The following is a 14,191-nucleotide window of genomic DNA, read 5'->3' as shown; positions in this document are numbered from 1 at the left end:
GTGTTTGGCGCTGCTCGGCTTTCCGTGAAGACAAGATGGCGGGGGCAGAGTCTCGGTCTGTCTCCTTGGTGAATCGGGTCTGTCGCTGATCTTTGTGAGCCTTCTGTGGCTTTTTAGGAGCAGATGACTGCATCCCCGCGTTCCTCTGACCTACCCCCAGAAGCTGGTCCTATTTATACCCGGGTTAAGACGCTCCAAATCAGCGGATTATGTCAGGATACATGGAGCTGCAGAGAGATGCCTTGATCACATCTGGCCACGCCCCTGGCCATACTTCTGTTTAAACGTTTATACACATACAAAAATGGCTATTGTTAAAGAAATGTGATACAATTTATGTACATCTGTTTCAAGCATTCATATTATTTAAAGTATAGGTGTGGGTGGAGTGCGCATGAGCGAGAGATCCTAGATGGCCGCTTGAGAGGGACTGGGCCCCTCAAGCGGGGACCGAGCGGGGACCCCCAAATGATCGAGGAACCCCCCGGATGAGCAACCCGGCAATCCGCCGCCATCTTGGACCGCAATTCGAGGCCTCCACCCGAGCCGGGTGTACAAAGATGGCCGCTGCGGCTGCTGTAGGCTCCCAGTCTCATGCTTCCACCACAGACGGAGGCACTGAACAAAGGCAAGTGCTCACCCCAGCCATTCTGAACTATACCCCTCTATCCCATGGGATCAGCCAGCAGGCGACGACTCCCTCACCTGCCTCCACAGAATCCCTCATTGGCCACACCATGGGAGATTAGGCTTTCTCCCCTGCAGGGCCTGACAGGCCTTTCCACAGTGACTTCTCCACCCCTGGCCTGCATTCCCAAGACCACAACTAATGCAGCAGACCTTTATGATAAACTATCAGCACTCCTAGAAAGGGGTTTAGCTACTACAGCGGTCAAAATAACAGGGGACATAAAATCAGACCTGCAGTATATAGGCTCCCGGATAGAAGCGATCAAAAGTAAAGTGGATCTTACTGCCGCAGTGTCTAACCAAAACTCGGACCTGATTCAAACGCTGCAGGACCAACTTGATATTCCCTTGTCACGCATCGATGACCTGGAAAATAGGTCCAGACGGTACAATTTCTGGATCAGGGGCTTACCAGAAACCATCACAGATGTATCGGCGGCGACCCAAGACCTAATCAAGTCTCTACTGCCTAAAATCCAACAGCGACTAGAAATGGACAGAGCCCACAGGGCCCTTGGGACCCCCAGGAAGGACGGCTCTCCCAGAGACATAATAGTCAAGCCACGCTATTATGTTTTAAAAGAAGCTATCATGAAGCAAACTCACACCATGACCCAGGTGACCTGCCAAGGCCACGCAGTCCAGATCTTCGCCGACCTTTCCCCCTCAACAATTCAACACAGACGCTCCCTGAAGCCACTTCTGTCTGCAATGACCCAGAAGGACATCAAATATAGGTGGGCATTCCCGTTTGCCGTAAAATTCTCTTACAATGGACAAAACCAGGCCTTCACCAACCTAGCATCAGGAGAGAAGCTCCTCCTAAACCTGAAAATTATTTCACAGGACTCAGAAATGGAAACTTCCTCCTCCGGATCAACCAAGAGGCCACCACCAGTCAGCCCATCGTCCCCCCTATGGAACCAACCCGAAGGTGCGAAGATCGGGTAACAAAGGTCCAACAAGATCCCACACCCCAGTCAATTGTTGGCTCCTCCTGGACTGTCTAACACAATGTTAGATCTCCTCTCTTTTGACTTAGGTCATCCTGCCGGCTTGGGGTTCTTACCCCTTCTTCCCCACTAGTAGTCCTCAGCCACTCTAAACATGAGGCACTCCCATCCCTCACTCCCCACCCCTTTTTTTTTTTTTTTAATGAGCATCTGGAGTTTTGGACACTCTTCTTGCCCTGATGTGCTTCAAGTTTTTCTTTAGAGTCGTTCACACGCTACAGAACTGAATGGGACAATTATTTTCATTGCAACAAAGTCTCACCTAATGACCCACCCATCCACCCTCCCAAATCTCTACCCTCCCCCCTTCCCCAACCCGTCCCCTCCCTAACATCCCTTTTCTCCCCTATACCCACCCTGGTCATACCTCCCTCCAAGTTCTTCTACCCTCACCTGACAATGGATTATTCACTCAAAATTTTTTTGGAGTGGAAGACACCCTTAAGGGTATATTCACATGTTCAATGTTGATGTTTATAATGTTCTGTTTTTGCACAGTTTTTTGCATGTTCCCGGAACGTTTTCCTCCACGACCCTTCCCACTGAGTTTGTGCTAATCTGTCAGAGAACTCACAGTACTAGCTCCCGTCTCCGTGCAGCAGTGACTAACGGCCATGCGCGGTGTCCCTGAGAGAGGCGAACGAGTTCCGGATTGAACGTGCACACCCACGCACCCATACGAACGCGTGCGCGCACCCGCACACCCATACGAGCGGGTGTACGTTCTCACGCACGCACATTCACATCCACCTATCCTGGCGCTCAGCACCATATATAAACAAAGTCTTGGCCTGACACTAGTGCTGGATTGTCTTCAGCTAGTTCCTAAGTTCTTGATTCCTGTGTGATCTGTTACCTTGCTCCTGACTACCCGGCTTCCTTGACTACTCTCCTGGATCTCCCTTGCCTGTTACCTACCTCTACTGATTATACCGACCCTGGCTTGGACTCTCTACTACGGCTCTGCTTCCTGACTTTATACCTCGCTGCCCGCCCATTACCAACCTCTGCCTGACCTTGACCACGAACTTGCCTTCTGTGTGGATACCTTGTTGCCAGCCAGTTGCTGACCTTTGCCTGTCCTGACATTGCAGTTGTTCGTGAATCCATACCTACCTGCCTGGCTTCTACTGAGCAGTTCTGGTGATCAGTCTTCTCATCTTCTCCAAGAGGATCCTGAATCTCCAAGTTCCAGCTTCCAGCTGCAGGCACCTGCACCCTTCCATGCCCCAGCACTCCCTGTCCTCACTACCAGGGGTGTTGGGTTTGGAACCGTGCGAGAGGCCTCCCTCAGCATTTCAGACTCCGCTGTAAGGTACGTGACATAACCACAGCTAAAATATAGTTTATCTTGGGCGCCCTGGTCTGGGGTGGTGCCCATGTGCCTCCTCCTATTCCCTGAATCCCTTGAGACTCCAGGGAAGAGGATAGCCAAGACTTTGAGCTTGGTCAATCTACTTTTTGTGGTAGATGATGGCTCCTGGGGATCCCTTCTCCCCCCCGGGATCTATCTCCTTCATAGGGATAAGTTCCTTACTACCTCTCCTCTTTCTATCCTATCTCTCTCCACCTCGCTGCTGTATCAAAAAACAGCTAACAATTCTATCTATGACAGAATGTCTCAACAACAGGTTTCACAAGAAAATCCAACAGCTTGAGGGGGAAACTCCAGTACCACGATACCATGGGCGAAGACTTTTCCTGGTAAGTGTCAGTGAATGCATCCACACCCCTTTCCTCTGTTCCAATGGCTAGTTCCACCCTAAACTCTCTCAGGATCACTTCCCATAATGTTAAAGGGATGAATTCCCCTCTCAAACACAGAAAAATTTTCAATTACTACAAGTCGCTCAACCTGGATATCATTATGCTCCAGGAGACACACTTCCTGATCCGGTACAGTCCGACATTCCTACACACACACTTCCCCCAGTTCTTTCTAGCAAACGCAGAAAGTAAGTCCAAAGGGGTAGCCATTGCATTCTCTAAGAACTGCAAGTTCTCCTGGATCTCGGAAACTAAGGACCCTGGGGGCAGGGTAGAGGGTCAACTATACTCCCTGGTATCTTATTATGCCCCCAACAAGGGACAAACAGCTTTCTTCGCTCGTCTATTTGACACCCTCAATCCCCTACTGGAAGGTACAGTTATTCTAGCTGGTGATTCAAACATTGCCTTTGATCAAGGAATAGACAAATCTAAGCCCCTGGGGAAACAATTAACACGCCCATTCAAAGCCAGCCATAAAATAGCCAAATTAATCCACTCTCAAGGTCTTGCAGATGTTTGGAGAGAACTCCACTAGGGACTTCACCCACTACTCTGCTCCTCACCACACATACGCCAGAATCTATCACATTTTAGTCCCCACACACGCAATCCCCCTGGTCTTAAAAGCACAAATCAGAGACATAGTACTCTCATTCTCTAGTTGTAATGTCCTTCGACCGCTCCTCTCCAAAATCTAGACCGAGACACTGAAGACTGAATGAGTCCCTCCTGTCAGATCCAGTCAGAGTTACTATGCTTGAGAAATCTTTAAAAGAGTACTTTAAACTCAACAACACTGAGGACATCTCAGAGGAAACCCTGTGGGCAGCACACAAGGCATTTATTAGGGGGGAAATCATTAATCATAAAAATGATTAAAATGTCAGCCCAAATTAAACGGGAAAGAACAGCTGATATAAAGAAATTAGAAAGGGAGTACATTTCAGATTGAACACAACACAAAAGAAACCCCTCAAACGCAACAATAACCCAACTTGATAATAGACACTCACTTTAATGCAGCATACATAACAGTGATCCCAAAGCCAGATAAAAATCCAGAGGATGTCAGCAACTACCACCCGATTTCACTAATTAATAGTGATCTTAAAATTCTGACAAAAATCCTCGCCAACCGGTTCTCAGCCTTGATCGGCAATTACATACACAAGGATCAAGTCGGTTTCATTCCTGGCAGGCAGGGCCCTGACCAAATTAGGAAAACAATCAACATTGTCTCTATTCTCCAATCCAACTGGGAAGGGGGCCCTAAACAAGCAGGCATGTTACTCTCTTTGGACCTAATGAAGGCCTTTGATTCTGTCTCCTGGCCGTACATCTTCACTCTTTTGGAGCGGTGGGGCTTTGGGGACAGGTTCAGGTGTTTAATTCGAGCTCTCTACTCTTTCCCTCAGGCAAGAGTCCGCCTACAGGGTTATTACTCTGACCGAATACACATTGAAACAGGCACCAGGCAAGGATGCCCACTCTCGCCACTAATCTTTGCGGTTGCTATTGAAACCCTCGCTATAGCAATCCGGCAGAACCCAAATATAAAAGGCGTAGCGTGCGGTCCGCAAACTCACAAATGCGGGCTGTATGCAGATAATTTCCTATTATTCCTCACCTCACCTATCATGTCCCTCCCAAACTTATGTCAGACACTTGAAGAATTTGCGGTTATCTCAGGACTTCAAGTGAACTTCTCCAAGTCCCTAGCAATGAATGTTTTCCTCTCTCCGGACACGATCTCCCTGCTCCAACACTCTTTTAAATTTATACGGAATGAAATGTCCATTAAATATCTAGGAATCAACTTGAAACCAAAAACGGAATCCTTCTATAATAATAACTACCCCCCAATGTTCCGCAAACTGGAAACAGACCTCCAGACTTGGTCTAAACACGACTTCTCCTGGACAGGCAGGGTAAACTCAATAAAAATGACCCTACTCCCCAAACTACTATACCTGTTTCACTCCCTGCCCATTCCGATCAAACAAGCTCACATTAATTCTTTTCGAAGTAAGATTCTGAAATTCATTTGGGGTAAGGGTGGTTACAGAATCCTGCAAAGCACATTATACTGTCATAGGAAAAGGGGAGGAGTGGGTCTACCTAAATTACTTCTGTATTACTACGCAGCCAGGATAGCACAGATTTCAACAATATATTCCAAATACGAAAAACCAGACTGGATCCAAATTGAAAGACAAGCAGTCCCCCATCACACTCTCGACAGCTTGTTGTGGTGCCCACCAAAAGCCCGTTCGCCGATAATGGCGCCAACCCTGTCTGATTCTTTAGAACTATGGGACCGTTTGCGCACAGTGACAACCCTGACTTCAGTGAGCAAACCGCTATCACATTTATTTAATAACCCTGACTCTCAAACAAATGGTTTAAGCAAATTGACACATTGATGAGGGAACTGATATGGAAAAAAAAAGGCAGCTAGGATCAGCCTAGATACATTGCAATATGGAAAAGACAGAGGAGGGTTGGCAATACCCCATCCTAAAATGTACTTTCTGGCATCACAGCTACATCAAATGACAGGGTGGGGTCGGGAAGGAAACGAGGACCCTATATGTAAATTGGTGACCATATCGGACCCTGCATTAGAGGCGGCCTCCCATATGGAGATGGATTCACCAAGTATGAATGGCCTAGAACCCACAAGTATCCTTTTCAAAATGGTATGGGGAGAGATTCAGAAAGCGCTGAAAATAACGAGCGTGCTCCCCTTTACCCCGATATGGTACAATAAAAGATACACAGAGGTTCAGGAATTACAAGGCTGTGCACACTGGAAAGAAAAGGAGATTCAGTTCTTTGCACAGCTTTACGAGGGGAAGGTGCTAAAGACATATGAACAACTATGTAGGGAATTTCATTTGAACCCCAGGAGCTTTTATCAAAATCTCCAACTTCGTCACGCGTTGCAGGCACAACAAACAACACATACCCTAACAGTATCAACATCATCATTATTGAATGATGTTTTAATAGCAGATACGAGGAAAGGATTAACATCAAAAATATATAGGGAATTACTGACCTCGGTTCAGGACCATGCCTCGTTAAAGTGTCGAAACAAATGGGTAGAAGACATAGGGGAGATAGATGAAAACCAGTGGGAAATGGCACTCAAATCTATTCCAGTGGTATCGGTATCCACATCCCTTAGGTTGTCACAACTATTTATTTTACATAGGGCCTATAGGACATCAGTGCAGTTATATAAATGGGGAGGAAGAGACTCCCGTTGTGCCCTAAATGTAGAATACACAAGGGTGACTTCATACACCTAATTTGGAGGTGTCCAAAACTACATAGGTATTGGGATGAAGTCTCCCAGTGTATTACTAGGCTAGCGCAAGTCCCCATCCCCCTAAACCCGGTAGTGTACTTGCTTGGAGCCATAGACGTAGAAACGATCCCGAGATGTATTTAGCCAGAAAAGTTATTGCAAAGTACTGGATGGCACAAACGGTACCCACGGGGAAGCAATGGATTTCGTATGTAAACTCTTTGCTTCTTAGAGAGCGATTGGCCTATAGTCGTAGGAGTGAAAAGGGCAAATTTGACAATATATGGCAACCATGGCTGGGGAATGCGGATTTAGCACCACATCAACTGGTAGTGGAAAGGCTCTAGATGTAGAGTCATGGGGGAAGCGTGAGAGAGGGAAAGGCAGAGAGGAAAAGAAAATAATGGCCCGAAGGAGTAACGATTGAATAATTAGATAAGAAAGAATATCGGTTGTGGGGGAAGAAAGAGACAAATGAGTGTGGTGAACAAGACATTGAAAGAAACAGAAGACGATTGCAAAAATGGAGTTGGAGGGGGGGGGGGAGAGGAGAAGGTTGAGAGATATGATTTAGTAGTAGAGATATATAATTGACATGAAATAGGGCTCGAATGTAAGAATGGACATGTATATTTTATGTGTATCGATATATCAAACAAAATGCACGAATGATATGTACTATGATAGCAACTTTCAAACATAAAAAAATTCTTGATTCAAAAAAAAAAAAAAATAACCCTGACTCCCCCCAGGTATGAACATAGTAGCTTTCAAATGGTGGCTGGACAAAGGACTGTACCGGATCGGAAATTTTTTCACATCCTCGGCCCTATCTCCTTCAATCACTGTGTCCATAAGCTGGAATTACCCCTCCCAGAGCGATTCAGATTCCATCAAATATCATGTTACTTACTCTATATCTGGCCGGAAAAACCGATGCCGCCTAGGTTTACTCCTTGCGAACTATGGTGTGGTCAGGGACTGGAACAAAGGGGAGGGATCTCGATCTTTTACCTGTCACTAGTGCAACCGCACGCAAAACTCCACTTTATGTCAGCATGGAAATCGGTTTTCCATTTCAGCTGGGACCTGGAGGACTGGCAGTCGGCATGCTTCAAATCATTTAAGGGCACTATAAATACCTCCCTCGTAGAAGCCAGCCTGAAAGTACTCTCTAGATGGTACTACACACCATCAAGACTGGCTGCAATGTATGAATCGGCAGATCCTCTGTGCTTCAGAGGCTGCCGACTGTCAGGAACAATGGCCCACATATGATGGGAGTGTCCCAGAATACGTCCATTCTGGAGGAAAATTTTCAACATAATTGATAAGCTCGCTGGCAGCCAGGTACCTAGGTCTCCAATGGTCGCTCTCTTCAATGGAGTGATTACAAAAACTCCCAAACACACTCGAAGGCTAATACATTTTGTTCTTGTGGGCACCAAACTAACCATAGCAAAGGCCTGTAAACAACCGAAAATCTCGATCAAAGTAACCCTCAGGAAAATATCCTGGATAATGTCCCAAGAAAAGTTATCCAGCATTCTTCTGAGCATGGTAGGCAAATTTGAAGCCACATGTGAACCCTGGGCCCAATATATGGGCATTTCCCTCTCTCCTGGCACTAAGCCTGAATGAGACTTCTGCAAAACCCATAGAAAGTCAACTTCACACTCCTAATATGTTCTCTCACCCCTCCTTTCTCTCTCTTTACTCCTCTTTCCCTATCCTACTGCTTTGATAATCCCAAAATATTTGGGATGTCAGAAAGTTCCTCTTTAAACATGTAGAGTTGAGTACATAAGTGTAAAGACCTTCTAGACCTACTCAAACAAATCGAGGGTTTATCGGTCCCTCCTGACTCCCTGCTCGTGACTTTAGATGTGGAGGCTCTGTACTCCAGTATCCCTCACGAGCAGGGAGTTGAGACGGCCCAGACCTTCCACTAAGAAGAGGACCATCACCACTGGAACTACAATGATTTCATCCTGAAACTGCTTAATTTCATCTTAACTCACAATTGGTTTAAATTCATGGACTCCCACTACCTCCAGGTGCAGGGCGTAGCCAGGGGCACCTGCTGTTCCCCTGGCTACGCCAATCTGTACCTGGGGGGGTGGGAACGTTACCTATTTTCCTAAGAGCACTTTACTGGGTTCATGAATCACGTTTTAGTTTGGAAACGTTATATTGATGACATTTTCATCATTTGGACAAGTACCCAAAACACTTTAAAGCAATTTATCCAGGCCTTGAACATCAATCACTTTAATCTAAAATTCACATATAATTTTTGACATTAAAACCACCAATTTTCTGGATCTCGTGATTTATAAGGATGCAAACAACATATTATCAACAAACTTATTTCGTAAAACGACAGCCGGAAATACATTGCTGCACGCTGCTAGTGCACATCCTCCAACACTCATTCAGAGCATACCTTATGCGCAATATACTCGACTTTGTCGCAACTGTACACACATAGCTGACTTCCAACATCAAGCGAACCTATTAAGATCACGCCTCCTAGCTAGAGGCTATAGCCGATCTCTTTTGCGTAAGGCTTTCAATAAAGCCAAGCGTAAAACACAAAATGACTTACTATACACAACTAGAGCTCAATCTAAGGAGTCCACTGTTAAAATGGTTACTAAATTTTCATCCCATCACCATGACATTAGAAAAATCATGAATACACACTGGCATCTCCTGTTAGAAGATCCAATTTTGAGTAAATACATCAATACACACCCAGAACTAGTGTTCAGACGTGCAAATTCTTTGAGAGACAAACTTGTGTCTAGCCACTATAATATCCCCAACTTATCCATATCTCAGATGCCAAGGGGGACATCCCCCTGTGGCAACTGTGCTTTCTGTCCTTGGATAATGCCTGGACATCACATCTCACTTCCCAATGGTGAGACTTCACCCCAAATTTTCAGCCACATGCAGCACACAGGGGGGGGTATACCTGATGACCTGTGTTTGTGGAGCTTTCTATGTAGGGAAGATGGCCAGACAGTTAAGACAGAGAATTAATGATCACATATATCACTCAGGAAATGGCAAAATGCTCACGCCTATCAGTAGACACCTTGACTGTCTGAAGAAAACATGCAAATTTCCACAGTCAATTATGATATGGGGCTGCATGTCAGGTAAAGGCACTGGGGAGATGGCTGTCATTAAATCTTCAATAAATGCACAGGTTTACATTGAAATTTTGGACACTTTTCTTATCTATTGAAAGGATGTTTGGGGATGATGAAATCATTTATCAAGATGATAATGCATCTTGCCATAGAGCAAAAACTGTGAAAAAATTCCTTGAAGAAAGACAAATAAGGTCAATGTCATGGCCTGCAAACAGTCCGGATCTCAATCCAATTGAAAATCTGTGGTGGAAGTTAAAGAAAATGGTCCATGACAAGGCTCCAACCTGCAAAGATGATTTGGTAACAGCAATCAGAGAAGGCTGGAGCCAGATTGATGAAGAATACTGTTTATCACTCATTAAATCAATGCCTCAGAGACTGCAAGCAGTTATAAAAGAAGGAGGTGGTGCAACAAAGTACTAGTGATGTGTTGGAGTGTTATTTTGTTTGTTTTTCATGATTCCATAATTTTTCCTCAGAATTGAGTGATTCCATGATTTATTCCCTGTGCTTGTTCTATAAATCTAACTGTTACTGGCCACCACAATTATTTTTCTTGATTTCTTTTAGTGTTTCGTAAAGCCAAAAAGTTGCCATTTGAAATGCCTTTAGTTTTTGGCCATGCCTGTGATCTGCTTTTTTTCTACAACAATAAACAACTGAAGGAACATCCTCAGGGACTGGTGATTCCATAATTTTTGCCAGGGGTTGTACAAAGAGACTGATTAAATATTGAATTCCATACCCCATATAGAAGTAATAACCTCCATTCATATTTACATATCCCTTGATACATGATTTACTACTTATATATAAATTTTTTTTTTACATATTTATATAGGCACCATATGTGTTACTTAAATGACTTCCCCAGTCACCGGGTTGTACCACTGGCACCTGGGAGACCATTTTCCTTTATGGGGTTTCTCTTCCACGGATCAATACAAAGGGTTGAAATCTTATTGTTTGTTAGTTTATCAATGTATACCTTGTTCTGAATGTTTTGGTATATACTGTATATGTTCTTACTGTCATATTTTCTTCTATACATACTCTGCAGAACTACCTCTAGCTCCTGAAGAAGCGTTTCATAACGCAAAACTGTTGAGCATATAGAGAGCATTTAGAGCATAGTTTAAATACCCAAGTGCCTCCAAAGTCCCATTTCACTAGTTCCCAATTTCTATATAAAAATTATAGGTACGTTGGCACATTCTTTGAGAGTACCTACAGCGTCACCCTGTTTTGAGGTACAAAAGTAACTAGGACTCCTTTTTTGCAATGCTAGCATATGAACCTGAATTAAGATGATTTAAGTACAGTACTGTCATTCCTTCTTAAAGCAAAGACAGTTCTTACATATCTCCTCTGTGCATGACATTGAGGTACAATGTTTTCAACAGCTAAGGGGCTGAGGATTAGTTGTAATGGAGAGCTTCACACTGGCAACCCTCTGCATATTTATGAAATGCTTTTTGACATTTTTACTGTGTCAAGGAGAAAACTCCAGTATGACAGTCAAGGGATTCCACAATAGTGGAATATAGACCATTTAACATGTTTGAAATGTCATATTATACTTTATACATGTTAGAAGGTGACAATGTAGTGACAGTGCAGTTTATAAGACCTGCCACTTTTGCTTGCCTATCTTCTCCTATTTACTCCCCTCAACAGCGATGATGATGAGAGAATAGAAGGGAATAGAAGATGTTGGAGCCATGATTATGCTTTGCTGAACGGGAAAATGTGTGTGCAATTTGTACATAGGGCATCAAGTTGATAAACAAAATTGTGGGAGGAGAGGTAAAGGAAAATTCCAGCTATTTTAACAGTTTCACTATGTAAGGTCAGGTTTTTAAAGAGTACGTATTATGTAAATGAAAGAGATTGCAAACTCTATTTTTTTTTTTTTAAACAAACAACTTTATACTTATCTGCTCTGTGCAATAGAATTGCACACATCAGTCCTGGACTTTGTCTTCTTGGGTCCTCTGTTGGTGCTCCTGGTTCTTCCTGTTCCTCCTCTTCTTGGTGTGCCACCATAGGACGCATCTTTCTATGGTGGCACACCTGCGTACCTGAACCCAAGACTTACTGTCTGTGCCCATAGACACACAGCATATGGCTTGACCCCATCCCCAGCTCCCATGTCACAAGATTTGACTGACAGCAACAGGGGCTGATGGCTCCTGCTGTCACAGCAAAGTCTGTGGGAGTAGGGAAAACTGCTACAGATGGGCACAGAGCTGGATTGAGTGGGGTAATTATAACCACTTGAATGTCTTTAACAGGTACTCTACATGGTTTATACTGGACCACTTCTGGCCAGACTTCTCCAGACAGTGGATGGATGTACCTGGGTCCCACTAGTTTCCATCAGTCCTGTGTGATGGCACTGCTGGACAACATCCAATGTTGACATCTGATTTCCAAGAGAATTAAGCATGTAATCTTTTGGCGCCTACGGCCCTAACATTACCCATTTCTTTGTGCTTCTTCAAAAGAGCCTGAACAGCACATCTTGAAACCCCAGTCTACTTTGCAACCTTTACCTGGTAGAGACGTTGCTGATGGAGTTTAACTACCTTGTGTCTTGTTGCTATGCTCAGTATTGCGATGGTGTATGACCTGTGACATGAAACTGTCTACCACAACCTCACCTTAGTAACAGAGTTTGGCTGTACGTCACCCAGTTTTAAGCCCTATATGTTTTTTGAGGTCTTAATTTTTATTCATAATAAATAAACACACTGTATTTTCAACTTACAACTGTCTATTCTAAGAATATAATACTTTTGAACATTTTCATTTGTCCCAGAAGACTGAATGAGCAACTTTTTCATGTTTCCTGTAGTGCTTATCTGCACACATACAGGTGAGTGGGATAAAGCTGAGAGGGGAGGGGAGTATGACTGCTGCTCTGATTTGTGGTTTAAGCCTTTTTTTATTACCTCCTATTGAATATGCATTCTGTACCTTTCATTTTGAAGTCCCCATTGTATACTTCTATTTTGGAGTGACTGCTATATATTTTGTTTTTATTATTGTGATTTTTAGTATATATTATTTATATGATACATACTGTGTGGTACTCCACAGTACTTTAGGTATTATGTATATTTTTAGGTTGCTTTTTGTTGTTAGATTATTACTATCCCTTATTGATGTTTTCTGTTTCCTCTTTCCTCTGTTTTTCTCTCTGATTAATTAATTGATTTATGATTGGTTCAGAGCAAATCATTAACAGATTTTTTTTTTGTACTGACTGAATGAAAAAAAAATCTATCAGTGTATGGCCAGTTTAAGTAAAATCTGACTTCATGAATTTACAGAGTGCTAACAAATCAAAATTGCATATACGGGTGTAAGGAAAGGCCTTCTGTGAACAGTCTAAAATATGTTGCATTTATTGCTCATGAGAATTTGCGCACGGACTTGAGCCGTCGTGCATTCTCGTGCACGATGGCACACACGTGCACCTGTGACAGATGTTGGCGATAATCAGGCTTTAAACTCAGCCAGTGCTCGGGATCAGTGCTGCTTTGTCTTTCAGCCTTCCCTGCATCCTGTGTTCCTGTTATCCTGTATCCTGATTCCAGTTGCTGACCCGGCTTATCTGACCACTCTTTTAACTCTGTCGGCTCTGACCCCAGCTTGTCCTTGATCTCTGATTCTGTCTGCTCTATTAGCTTCTATTGCACCGATTGGCTCCTGACCTGGTTTGTACCCAAAGAACACTATTGCCTGCTAATCTGTACCTGATATCTCCTGCCAGCGTATGACCCAGCTTGCCTGACCCTGCTGCCTGACACATCCTGCTGTGCCTGCTGTTCTACTGTCTGCTACCAGCGCATGCCTCGCCTGCCCACTGTTGCCAGTACCAGCCTGTTTCAGTTTGCCATCCTCCTGCTGTCTTCAAGCTGTCTGCTTCACTGAAGACTACTGATGACCTCTTCTGCCTGGCGTGGATACCTGCTCTGCTTCTGGCAAGACCTACAGGTAACCATGTCACTCTGCACTCCTGCACCTTTCGTTCACACTACCAGGGGCCCTGAGTCAGAGGTGTAAGAGAGGCCTTCCTCATCATCATTCAGGTTCTGCTACCAGGTACGTTATAGCAGAAAAATGGTAATATTGTTTATGCATAACAACTTACAAGTACTCAAAGTGACAAGACAAGTATAGGCGCAAGGAACTAAATCAAATTACCCCACAGAGTTAATGTGGCATAAATAATG

This window comes from Aquarana catesbeiana, linkage group LG04 (assembly GCF_042186555.1).
Source record: "Aquarana catesbeiana isolate 2022-GZ linkage group LG04, ASM4218655v1, whole genome shotgun sequence".
NCBI classification, from domain to species: Eukaryota; Metazoa; Chordata; class Amphibia; order Anura; family Ranidae; genus Aquarana; species Aquarana catesbeiana.
The sequence above is the reverse complement of the archived record's forward strand: the minus strand, read 5'-3'. Positions refer to the sequence as shown.